Source organism: Solanum stenotomum, chromosome 1 (assembly GCF_019186545.1).
Source record: "Solanum stenotomum isolate F172 chromosome 1, ASM1918654v1, whole genome shotgun sequence".
NCBI lineage: Eukaryota > Viridiplantae > Streptophyta > Magnoliopsida > Solanales > Solanaceae > Solanum > Solanum stenotomum.
The window spans coordinates 60,123,354-60,137,484 of NC_064282.1; the positions used below are offsets into that span (position 1 = coordinate 60,123,354).

At 34.6% G+C, this 14,131-nt stretch overlaps 1 pseudogene; it reads left to right on the top strand.

Moving 5' to 3' along the window:
* Window positions 1-11,195: 11,195 nt before the first annotated feature.
* On the top strand, window positions 11,196-13,889 carry LOC125862065 (receptor-like protein Cf-9 homolog; annotated as a pseudogene).
* The last annotated feature ends 242 nt before the right edge of the window (window positions 13,890-14,131 follow it).

Below are 14,131 nucleotides of genomic sequence, written 5' to 3' on the forward strand. Positions count from 1 at the left end.
ATGGTACATAGAGTTCTTGCTCAAGTCTGTTGCACTTTGACTGTCACAATAGACGACATACTCTTTTTGATGCAAGCCAAGCTCTTGAAGAAATTGCTTGAGCCATATCATTTCCTTGCCAGCTTCGGTAGCCGCAATATACTCAGCTTCAGTTGTAGATAGTGCAACACACTTCTGCAACTTCGACTGCCATGATATAGCTCCCCCTGAAAAAGTAAACAAATATCCAGTAGTGGATTTTCTGTTATCAAGGTCACCTGCCATATCAGCATCTGTATAGCCCTTCAAGATTGGATCTGATACTCCAAAACACAATCATTCATCCGAGCTTCCTTTAGGATACCTAAGTATCCACTTCACAGCTTCCCAATGCTCTTTTCTCGGATTGTTGAGAAATCTGCTGACAACACCAACTGCGTGAGCAATATCAGGTCTAGTGCATACCATTGCATACATTAGACTTCCGACGACGGAGGAATATGGAACTTTGTCCATGTTCTCTTTTTCCTCCCTAGTTGTAGGACACATCTTCTTGCTCAACTTCATATGACCAGCAAGAGGTGTACTAACAGACTTAGCATTCTTCATATTGAAGCACTCTAGTACATGTTCAATGTACTTTTTCTGTGACAAAAAAATCTTCCTTTCATCTCTGAGACGAGTAATTCTCATGCCCAAAATTTGCTTGGCATGATCCAAGTCTTTCATAGCAAAAGACTTACACAACTCTTTCTTTAACTCGTCAATCTTGGAAGTATTCTTGCCCACAATCAACATATCATCCACATACAACAAAAGGATGGTAAAATCATTGTCAGAAAATTTTTGTACAAATACACAATCATCTGAATAAGTCTTCTTATAGCCTTGCTCCCCCATAACAGATTCAAACTCTTATACCACTGTCTAGGAGCTTGCTTTATGCCATAAAGACTCTTTGTGAGTTTGGACACAAAATTTTCTTTACTTTCTACTTTGAAGCCCTCAGGTTGTTCCATATAAATCTCTTCTTCTAGGTCACCGTGAAGGAAAGTCGTCTTCACATCCATCTGTTCAATCTCTAAATTAAGACTAGCAGCCAAACCCAAAACTGTGCGAATCGAGGACATTTTGACAACAAGAGAAAATATTTCGTCAAAGTCAATACCCTTCCTTTGACCAAATCCCTTAACAACCAATATAGCTTTGTACCTGGGCTTCAAGTTGTGTTCTTCAACTTTAACTTTGAACACCCACTTGTTCTTCAAAGCTCTCATGCCCTTGGGCAATTTTACCAACTCATAAGTGTGGTTCTCATGCAGAGACTTCATCTCATCTTGCATGGCTTCAATCCATTGATCCTTGTGCTCATCTTCTATTGCCTCCTCATAACATTCAGGTTCTCCCCGATCAGTGAGTAATACATACTCATTGGGTGAATAACGAGAGGAAGGAACCCGCTGCCTTGTGGACCTCCTGAGCGGAATATTTGATTCGTCCACAACTTCATGAGCAGGAGGATCATCAATAACAATATCATTGTTATTATCAACATCAACATGTTGATTCGATACATGATTATGGGCATCACCGTGATCATCAAACCCAACAACATCATGCATACTTGTGTGAGGAACTTCTTCTAGATGAATTATAACATCAAAACTTGAAGATTCTAGCTTCTCCGCTTTGTCAATATCTTCAATTGTTTGATTCTCTATGAAAATAATATCACGGCTTCTCACAAGTTTCTTCTCAATTGGATCATATAGCCTGTAACCAAATTCATCAAGGCCATATCCAACAAAGATGCACTGCCTTGTCTTGGCATCTAACTTTGACCTCTCATCTTTCGGCACATGTACAAAAGCTTTGCAACCAAATACTCTCAAATGGTCATTTCCATACCAAACACTATTTGGTACATCCCTTTGCAAAGCAACAACAGGAGATAAATTAATAACATGTGCAACGATCAATAAAGCCTCACCCCAAAATGAGCTCGACAATTTTGCTTCAGAAAGCAAACATCTAACTCTTTCCATCAAGGTCCTGTTCATCCTCTCTGCCAAACCATTTAATTGAGGAGTCTTTGGAGGAGTCTTCTGGTGTCTAATGCATTGATGATTGCAGTATTCGTCAAATGGTCCACATTATTCACCACCATTATCAGTACGAATACATTTCAATTTCTTTTCAGTTTCTCTTTCAACTGAAGCCTAAAACTGCTTGAAGACACCTAAATCTTGGTCTTTAGTCTTCAAGACATAGACCCAAAGTTTTCTCGAGCAGTCGTCAATAAAAGTGACAAAGTAGAGTGCACCACCCAATGTCCTTGTCTTCATTGGACCACATAAATTAGAGCGCACCAATTCAAGCAACTCTGTCTTTCTTGAAGGTGGGTAAAACTTAAAGGAAACTCTATTTTGTTTACCAGCCAAGCAGTGCTCACACTTTTCTAATTTAGCACTTTTGAAATTTAACAATAATTTCTTCTTGGCTAGAACATTAAGTCCTTTCTCGCTGATGTGGCTAAGTCTATTGTGCCATAACGTTGAAGAGTTATCGCTCTCAACTGCATTCACCATATCAACACAAACAGATGTCGTAGTCCAGTATAAACCACGACGTCTGTTACCACGAGCCACAACCAAGGAACCCTTAATGAGTTTTCGTTTTCCATCACCGTTGGTACTAACATATCCTTCATTATCCAAAACACCAACAGAAATCAGGTGCAGACGAACATTAGGAGCATGTTTCACATTGTTCAAAACTAGTTTAGTTCCAACACTAGTTTTCAAATAAATTGTACCAATACCAACCACCTTAGAAATAGTCTCATTACCCATACTCAAGGTTCCAAAATCACCAGGAGTATAGGAAGAGAAAAAATCCTTCCTTGATGTCACGTGAGATGCGGCACCAGTGTCCACAACCCAACTTGACTCATCACAAGCAATATTTATCATATCCGCATCAAGGACAGTAACAAGATCTTTGGTGGTGACGGTGGCTAGGAAATTTTCATTGCCATCTTCTTTAGTTTCCTCTTTGTTTTTGTTCTCCCTCTTCAACTTCCTGCAGAACTTCTTTGTGTGCCCTTTCATGCCACAATGATAGCACTCAATATCCTTAAGTCTGCCTCTAGATTTGCTCCTATTTTGTTCTCTATTTTGAGAACCACGAGTTTTGTTTCTCCCCCTGGAGCCAGTTATCAGGACATTCGACGAAGAAGAACCTTGAGATTTTCTTCACATCTCTTCGTTCAAGACACTACTCTTGGCAGAATCCATAGAGATCACACCATCCGGAGCAGAATTTGACAATGAAGTTCTAAATGTTTCCCAAGAGTCTAGTAGGGAACCAAGTAGAAGCAAGCCTTGAATTTCTTTATCAAATTTAATGTCCATAGCAGATAACTGGTTCATGATCCCCTGAAAATTATTCAGATGATCTGTCATCGGAGAACCATCATGATACTTTAAACTCAACATCTGCTTTATTAAGAACATTTTACTGTTGCCAGTTTTCCGAACATACAAACTTTCAAGATGCTCCCATAGGGTTCGAGCATGTGTCTCCCCAGAAATATGGTTCAACACATTATCGTCAACCAAACATGTCTATGCAACAAATTCCACTCTTCATCTGTTTTATTATCAGGCTTTACAGTGGTAAAGACTGGTTGATAAAAATTCTTGACATAAAACAGATCTTCCATTTTTCCCTTCCAAATGGCATAATTAACACCATTTAAAGTAACCATTCTACTTGTGTTGGCTTCCACTGTTTATCCCCAAAAAATATAGATATTGCAAACAAAGTAAATCTTTTTTGATGTGGAAGTTCAGACTGTGCTGCAACCACAGAGCATACTCAGATAAAACCTTGGCTCTGATACCAGTTTGTTGGAAAAACGCGGACAAGCACAAAAATATAGATGGTCAAAATAATGGAAATAAAATGAAAAAATAATGACACAAAGAATTTTACGTGGAAACCCTTCTAAATAAGGGAAAAACCACGGGCTAAGAGGAGCAACTGATATCACTATAGTAAGGAATTTTACACCGTGTAGCCACAAATACAATACTCAAAGTGACTACTACACACTCAAAAGGAATAACACTCTTTTGATTTCCACCTTACTAAAATATCGCTCACACTCTATTTTTCTTCACAGACTATTTTTCTTGTATAGTCTATGGAAACCTCACAGCTCTCTATATTTTTCCTTCTCTGTGAATTGGTGTATCAAATGAGGAGCTGAAGAGCTCCTTTTATAGATGCAATTGCATTGCACTATTCAAAAATCATGCCACCGAAAATTTGCATTGCTGCAAACTTTGTTGACAAAAGAAAAAGGTTTGCAGCTATTGTTGACAAANACGAGCTAAGAGGAGCAACTGATATCACTATAGTAAGGAATTTTACACCGTGTAGCCACAAATACAATACTCAAAGTGACTACTACACACTCAAAAGGAATAACACTCTTTTGATTTCCACCATACTAAAATATCGCTCACACTCTATTTTTCTTCACAGACTATTTTTCTTGTATAGTCTATGGAAACCTCACAGCTCTCTATATTTTTCTTTCTCTGTGAATTGGTGTATCAAATGAAGAGCTGAAGAGCTCCTTTTATAGATGCAATTGCATTGCACTATTCAAAAATCATGCCACCGAAAATTTGCATTGCTGCAAACTTTGTTGACAAAAGAAAAAGGTTTGCAGCTATTGTTGACAAACAAATTCAACTGCGTTTTCTTTACAACAATTGCAGCCGCAATTGTTGACCCAAAAACTCATGGGATGGACCTCACACAACTGTTATTGACCTAGGAATTTTTTATTTTTTTAAACAGGTAAGTTTTGACCTAGGAATATTTCTTTTCTGGCAATTACTTGCCCATCTGTATGTCTTGAATAATGCAATAATGTGTCATCATAGAAATGTAAAGAAAATTAATAAGTAGATTTTAAATTAGTATGTCCAAACTGGTATATCTGATCTTGTAGTATGTCATTTTCTTACCTTGGTATACTGACCAAGTTTTAAGTTTAAATCATGTGAGAGTAAGAGTGTAGATTTGAGGAACATGAATACAAAAAATTTGCTAGTGCTTTGAGTATATCAGGGTCAGTATTGTAAATAAAAAAAACTCAACTAAACTGAAGAAATCCACAAAGTTAATTCGGATGGAAAAAGACCAAATTAATTACTGCATGTGAGAAAACACAACAAAAATCTGAAATAGGAATAAACAAGAATGCAGTTTCTTGACAATCCGAAACAGAACAGGGAAAGCATAATCATGCAACAAAAATTGAAAGCAAGTAATAATTGTTATAAAATAAGGAGATGTGCATGGACAATTTCTAAAGCAAAGGCTTGGAATGTTCCATGATTAAATATATTCAGCCACATAATCGAAATAGTTACCATAACTACTCCACAATAGCAAAACCTTTAGGGCCAGCTATATTGGATATCTATAACATATCAATCAATCAATCAACTATTCCATAAAACTTGCAAACTCCAAAGATATGTTTGGTTAGATTAAACAAATTATTAACATAATTCAACTTGCATACCTAAAAAAATTGAGTTACTAATTGTGGTGACTCAACAAAAATGCACGATCTGTTATAATTTATAAGGAAAAGATAAAACAATTGATATACAGCTATAAAGGAAAAGATGATTGTTTTGCCTTTTGTATTAAATATTAATTGATGTACATGTCTAAACATCTCCTGCCTTAAATCAAAATTTTCAGTTTTGAAAAGTTGGAAAGGAAAAATGTACTTGCTGATAGTCGATGATGATGAGAATTCTTGAATTCTGTTCCCATTTGAGGCATATGATGGAGGATATCATTTATCAAGAGGGCAAGAATTTCTTGCAGCAAGTAAAGAGTTAGTATTAGTAAGTTAGAATAGCTATAGAAAATGGGTTATATGTGTGGTAAGTATAGTGTAAAGATATGTTGAGAGGTACCGAATTCAAAGCTTATAGCTTGATAGTCGAAGCTATTAAATGATGTAATTTTTAGCAGCGTTGGTGGCAACAATGGTGGTTCGGGGGTGTATAACCTGTTCTATTGGTTCAACAATAGGGCCCTTATCGATTGTCCAGCTGAATTGATGAATAGGATTTTTTGTATGCCTTGATTCGTTCGGAGACATATGCCATCGACACCAAATATGTTTGAAAAGGAACAAACTCTTTTTCATAATGTGTGATATCTGTATCGTACATAGTAGCTTGTATTTGAGTTTTCTATTAGAAAAATAATAACGTTGGAAAAATGTAAAGTAACAATTATAACAGGTAATAAGTATAGACATTTAAAAGTTGTTTGAATCGCTGGAAAAAGTTATTTTGCATATATATGAAATTTAAAGCACATGAGTATGAGTCTTTTGGAGGTACCTCTTGTTATGGAATAATAAGAACAAAAGATGAAAGGAAAGTCATTATATTTGCATTTTAGACATTATGTTTTACATTAACATTGCATATATCTGTCGCAAACTCCAATAATAAAAAATGAGCAGTCACTTGCTAAAAGAATGTATAGTTCTTCCTAATGTTTAACAACCTTTGATCCATTAGAACTTGCTAGTTTTTCACTTTCTTTTCATCATACAAAAAATCAAGTATAACAAAATATACTTTCGAAAATCAGTGTTAGGTGTACTTACATCTATCCCTAAAAAAAGTCCAACCAATAAAATTTAAAGATGTGTCTAGTTAAATTAAACAAATGATTAACAAAATTTTACTCACATAACTAAGCAGTGAGATCTGTATATTAAAGACCCTACTTTTAAGATTGATCACATTTTTTAAGGTTCAAATTGATTAGTTTTATTACTATATGGATAGAGGACCACATGACAAAGTCAAAATCACAAAAGGACAGATTGAAAAGTTAGTTAAAAAGATCAGGCTAAACAATTTTTTGCCTTGTGACCCATGGGCATGAGAGGTGTGTGACATGATCCGTTCAAGAGAATGCAACATACAACAAAAAATGTAATTACTGATTTTGCAGAGAACTATTTAGAACTAAAACTTTTCTCACAAAAAGCTACGAAAACTAATTCTCAAAGGTCATTCCGTATAACATTTCAAATTAAATTCCAAGATCCATTCTGAATTATCGGAAAGTAGCAGGCACAATACCATGTGACAGCGCAATTAAAAAATACCAAGTAAATCTTTTCATTCATGTTCCCACGTTTGATTTTTTCAGTTAGGTGTAGCAAATGTCATCGAACGTATGATATTAGTGTGTAGCCGTGTGAATTTATGAAATTATAGACAAACAAAACAACAAATCAATTTGGTTTAAATACTGAAATAAAAATATTCGTGTTAAGCAACAAATCATAACGACACTCTTTTCCTGTATAGTAATAGGGGGATAAAGCAGTTTAATAACATGTTACAGTTTCCGTGAATATTTCAAATTTTCATGTGTGTCCACAAAATTAGTTGATAAACGATTTCGCTAAGAACCGATCCTCCCTCACCATTTGTATGAGATTTCACTTATTCTATGATCTCTAAGCACCAGTCCTCCCTCACTATTTACATGACATTTCGTTTATCCTGTGTCATTTTAAGCATTAGGTAACAATGCTTTCAAAGCAGCAATTGCATTTCTTAAATGGATTGATATCCATACAGATTTCAAACAATCACAACTAAAAAGTATGTATTTGATATTACCATCATAAAATTATTGTTGGACGAATACCTGAGAACTCAAAAAATCAGCAATAAAGAGGTTCTCTGTATTGAGAACTATAAAAAACTGAAAGTTTGACGATTTTGGGATGCTGGCATGTAGCTCTTTTGTTTGTCCTACTATTATATATAAGATTTGATCGCACTTTTTGTGATGACATGTGTTTTGTTTTAGAGAATGTTAACAAATAGCACCTTGATATGTTATAATATAATATTTATGTAAATAAATCAATATATATGTAAGGTTAGTTCATTGTCTAAATTTGACAATAATATATTTATAGTAAATTATTTAAAAATCATAAATATCGTCATACTATTCATATTATTCTCTTGTAAGAATAATAAAGTGTCACGACCCAACCCACTGGGCCGTGCGGGCATCTACTTTAACACCTAACTAGGAGAACCCTTGATTCCCAAAACGATTAAATATGCGGAAAATTAAGAAAGCTGAAGATAAAAGGAATTTTATGAGATTTTTACAAATTAAAGCTTTTCCAACGATCCATAGTGAAACTTGTAAAATAATTAACACCCCCAGGAATCTAGTCTAAACAGGTACAAGAGCATTTCTATGATTTCAAGGTATAAAATACAGTAACTAATGACACAGCTCCCACCACAAGGAAGGTAGAGTAGAAGCTGTTGGAGATTCTCTTCGTCTTCACCTATGAAACATCACTGATCTACAACCAGACTATGCCTAAAAAGGCATAGCAAGGGTACGTAGTATTAGTGTCACGACCCAACCCATTGGGCCGTGCGGGCACCTATTCTAACGCCTAAGTAGGAGAACCCTCGATTCCCAAACAGTTAAAAATATGTGGAAGATTAAGAAAACTAAGATAGAATAAGATTCATGGAGATTTTTATAAAATAAAGAGTTTAAAAGTTTCAAAGTTAAGACTTGTAAAGTAGTTAACACACCGGAGATCTAGTCTAACACAGGTACAAAAGCTTCTAAGATTACAAAGTATAAACATAATACAAACGACGCAGCTCCCATCACATGGAAGGGAAAATAGAAGTTGTTGGAGATTGCCTTCATCTTCACCTATGAAACGTCACTGACCCTGCAGCCAGACTATGTCAAAAAGGCATAGCAAAAATAGTATCAGTACAACCACACATACTGGTAGACATTATCGGTCAACCCGATGTCCACCGCATAATATAAGAAATTGACTAGTAGGAAACATGCAATAACACAATTCATTCCTCCACCTCTATATCCTTCGGCCCTCAACATTCCCAGATACCTTAACATATACTAGAACACTTTACGCTAATCCCTTACTCACTCCGCTCTTGATCATAACCTAACCATTCTATTTAATTAATTTATAATTATTAAAAATTAGAGATTAATTGTGGCGCTGACACGTAGACGCTATCACCTCTCCTATTATGTATAGAGATTGTTTTTAAAAATTTGAAATTCAACACTCTAACTTTACTTTTAAAACGGTAACGTAAACAAACAAACAATTTTAATTGGTAAAAAAATTCTAACTTGTCTTTTAAAACAGTAACTTGTTTCCTTGATAAATAATTTAAATAGTTAAAAATAGAGATTAATTGTGGTACTGACACATAAGTACTATCACTTCTCCTTATATATATATATATATATATATTGTAATACTAAAAGTGAGAAAGTGCTAAATAATTACAAATTCAGATTTCTATCCAATAGCTGCCTCATTTTCTCATAAATAATTACATCTAAAATATCTTATGTAATAGGCATGCATTAATCCTCTAGACTCGAACACATTCTTTATAGTTACTTCCAACTCTTATGAGTTATGGTCTTTTCCTCTCCTTCCTATAATAATATGTATCCCCCCCTTTTTCTTAGTTTTGGCGTTTCTTTCTTCCTTCTTTGGTTATAATAATTTCTCATGAACTTATTGATTTTAGATTTGTTGTTTCTTTGCATGTTTCCACATAGGCACAACACTTAAATATTATTTGTATTAATCTTTTTCTCTTCTTTATTTAATTTTTTCTATTTGTTTAAATATGCACATTCATAACTCATATCTAATTATTTATTCAATTGTTACTCTTAATATTCATAACCTCCAACTATTTAATTTTAATATTGAAGATATCTTTTGATATTCCTCCATTTTTTTCTATATAATTCATCTCATTTGTTCCATGAGATCCTTACCTATGATCATTCTTTTCATTCTAAAGTTAAAATAGTAAAGCGCTTATCACTATTGTATTATTTGATTCATGTTTCAGTTTGACTTGATAAAGGACGAAATTATGTATGATTCTATATATTACTTTTTTCCATCTAATATTGTTAGGATTCAAGACTTAAGAAGGATATGTATGTTGTATTTTTTCTTCTCAATTTGTTTTATGTGTTTTCATTCTACTAGAGTTATTTAATTTTCTATTAAAAAAATTATTGTTGTAAGTTTTTTTAGTTGGATTCAACTTAGTCATTTGTGACTTCTTTAAAAGTATGTTAACTACTAAACAAAGTTCAAACCACACAGTTTCATAGAATTTTAATCGTTCTAATATATCTATAAAAAATTACATGGGGACACACGTACAACGCATGCATGTGTCCAGAAACTAGTACAAAAGAAATGAGTTAAGTTTTTGAAATTTACTTTTAATTAGTTACTTCAATAAGTTTTAGCAAAATTAGTTGTTTATTTTGAGATGAATTTGAGTTTTGCATTTTAGTTAGTTTGTTTATGCTATTTTAGGTTGTTTAAATTTCAAAGTATGCAGATTATGTGTTTAAAGGTCCTTGCTTAATAAAATTAATTGAAATCAATTGAAAACTTTAAATTCAGAGTCATTTTAATCCTTTTTTTTTTTTGCTGCCCAGTGGTATTGAATCTATGAAGAACATACCATGTATGGACTCCTGCACTGTCTTCTATCAGCAGGTCAATTCTTGTGGAAAATTGGCTCGAGCTGGCGCACTATATGTAAGGCACTGTATTAATTGTTTAGGTAATACTCTTATCCTAAACAATTAAGTTGTCTGGTGGTCCTATTCCTAAGATATAAAGTTGTTATGTTTCTTTCAAGGTCTATACACCACGTAATACTCTTATCCTAAACAATTAAGTTGTTTGGTGGTCCTATTCCCGGAATCCAATTAAGTTGGCAAAACAAAGATATTTTTTGTGACGTCTTTGTCTATAATTAGATATCACACAAAATGCATGTGTAATGTATTATATACATGTGGTGGAACTTTGTGTTGTTGCTTTCATTTGAATCGAGAATGTACACTATTGATAGTTTCCTGCATTCATTTGTGTGACACATTAAATGTTCATATGTGATTGACAACTTTTAATTGACTGAAAATGATTAGGTAACCAGCAGTAGATTTTTCTTATGTTTAATTTGTGCTATATATACCTCATTAGAAATTATTGAATATAGACACACAAAGCAAAGATTTCTTGATTTCTTCTCTACCAACTTAATTAGTTTTGATCATTTTTAGTGCAGAAATGGATTGTGTAAGACTTGTATTCCTTATGCTATATACCTTTCTCTGTCAACTTGCTTTCTCCTCATCCTCACCTCATTTGTGCCCCAAAGATCAAGCTTTTGCTCTTCTACAATTCAAGAACATGTTTATCATTAATCCTAATGCTTTTGATTATCATTATCATTATTGTTACGACATAACAAACCAAGTAATTCAGTCACATCCAAGAACTCTTTTATGGAAGAAGAGCACTGATTGTTGCTCATGGGATGGAGTTCATTGTGACGAGACAACAGGACAAGTGATTGAGCTTGATCTCCGTTGCAGCCAACTTCAAGGCAAGTTTCATTCAAATAGTAGCCTTTTTCAACTCTTTACTCTCAAAAGGCTTGATTTGTCTTTCAATGATTTCACTGGATCACTCATTTCACCTAAATTTGGTGAGTTTTCTAGCTTGACACATCTTGATTTGTCGACTTCAGGTTTTACAGGTATAATCCCGTCTGAAATATCTCACCTTTCTAAATTACACGTTCTTCATATACAGACCTTCATCAGTGGTATAAATAAGCTTAGTCTTGGGCCTCACAATTTAGAACTGCTCCTAAAGAACTTGACCCAATTAAAAGAGCTCCACCTTGACTCTGTGAACATCTCTTCGAGCATTCCTTTGAATTTCTCTTCCTATTTAACAAATCTACGGCTTCCATACACACAGTTACGTGGGGTATTGCCTGAAAGAGTTTTCCACCTTTCCGACTTAGAATCCCTTGATTTATCAAGTAATCCTCAGCTTGCTGTTAGGTTTCCCACAACCAAATGGAATAGCAGTGCATCACTCATGAAGTTACATCTCTATGATGTGAATTTTACTGGTAGGGTACCTGAATCATTTAGCCATCTAACTTCACTTCATGAGTTGGACATGAGTCATTCTAATCTCTTTGGGCCCATTCCTAGACCTCTATGGAATCTCACGGACATTGAGGTTTTGTCCCTTAGTTATAACCATCTTGACGGACCAACTTCCCAGTTCTCGAGATTTGAAAAGCTCAGGGAGTTATTACATGGAAATAACAACTTTGATGGCCTACTTGAGTTCTTATCCTTTAACAGCAGCTGCACACAACTTGAAACGTTAGAATTTCCGTCTAATTCCCTAACTGGTCCAATTCCATCCAACGTAAGTGGACTACAAAACCTACAATGGCTCATGTTATCATCAAACCACTTGAATGGGACTATACCTTCCTGGATATTCTCCCTCCCATCACTATCTTTGTTGGACTTGAGTGAAAACCATTTCAGTGGAAAAATTCAGGAGCTCAAGTCCAAAACATTGTCTGTAGTTTCTCTAAACCAAAATCAGCTGGAAGGTCCAATACCAAATTCACTCCTAAACCAGCCAAGCCTAAGAATTTTTCTTCTTTCGCACAATAATATCAGTAGGCAGATTGATGCAGCTATCTGCAATCTGAAAGCACTGAATGTGCTAAAGTTGAGAAGTAATACTTTGGGGGGAACAATCCCACAATGTTTGGGTGAGATGAATGAATACCTTTGGAATTTGGATTTGAGCAACAATAATCTTAGTGGGACAATTAATACAACATTTAGTATCGGAAACTATCTCACGGTCATTAGCTTGCATGGGAATAAGCTAATGGGGAAAGTCCCACGTTCTTTGATCAATTGCAAACATTTGAGACTCCTTGATCTAGGTAAAAATAAATTAAATGACACATTTCCAAACTGGTTAGGAGACCTACCTGATTTGCAGATTTTAAATTTGAGATCAAACAAGTTGCATGGTCCCATTAAATCTTCCGGGAATAGAGACTTGTTTGCGCAGCTTCATATTATGGATCTATCATCCAATGGATTTAGTGGAAATTTACCAGAAAGTTTTTTTTGAGAATTTTCAAGCCATGAAGATCATTGTTAAGAGTGCAGGAATCCCACAGTATATTTTTGATCAATTTTCTGGTTATTATGATAATTATTTGATGACCATTACAACAAAGGGACAGGATCATGATTTTGTTCCAATTTTGACTTCTAACATGATTATCGATCTCTCAAAGAATAGATTTGAAGGTCATATTCCAAACATTATTGGAGATCTTGTTGGACTTCGTACGTTGAACTTATCTCATAATGTCTTGGAAGGTCATATACCAGCATCATTGCAAAATTTATCTGTACTCGAATCATTGGATCTCTCATCTAACAAAATCAGCTGATAAATTCCACCACAACTTGCATCCCTCACATTTCTTGCAGTTTTAAATCTTTCTCATAATCATCTTGTTGGATGCATCCCCAAAGGAAAACATTTTGATACATTTGAGAACAGCTCATACCAAGGAAATGATGGATTACGAGGATTTCCACCTTCAAGAGATTGTGGTGGTGATGATATGGTACCACAAGCGACAATTCCAGTTGATCTAGATCAAGAAGAAGAAGATTCAATACCAATGATCAGTTGGCAGGCAGTTTTCATGGGTTATGGTTGTGGACTTGTTATTGGACTATCCATAATATACATAATGTTGTCAACTCCATATCCAGCATGGTTTTCGAGGATGGTTGTAAAACTGGAATACAGAATTACTACGAGAATGAAAAAGCACAAGAAAAGATATTAGTGTGTAGCGACCTCCAGGTATTCAACTTGATCTTTATCTGTCAGAAGATTACTTTTATATATCGATGTATTTGCTACCTCCTTCACCCTTAAAGCTCTTAACTTTAATTCTTTATTTTTGAAAATTTCAGGATTCATGTCTACAGAGTTTCTGAGGATGTAGATAAAATCCTTCATCTTTCATTGTTTGTGATGTTTCCATAAAGATTTTGTTCTCATTTTGTCTATGAAATGTATTTATAT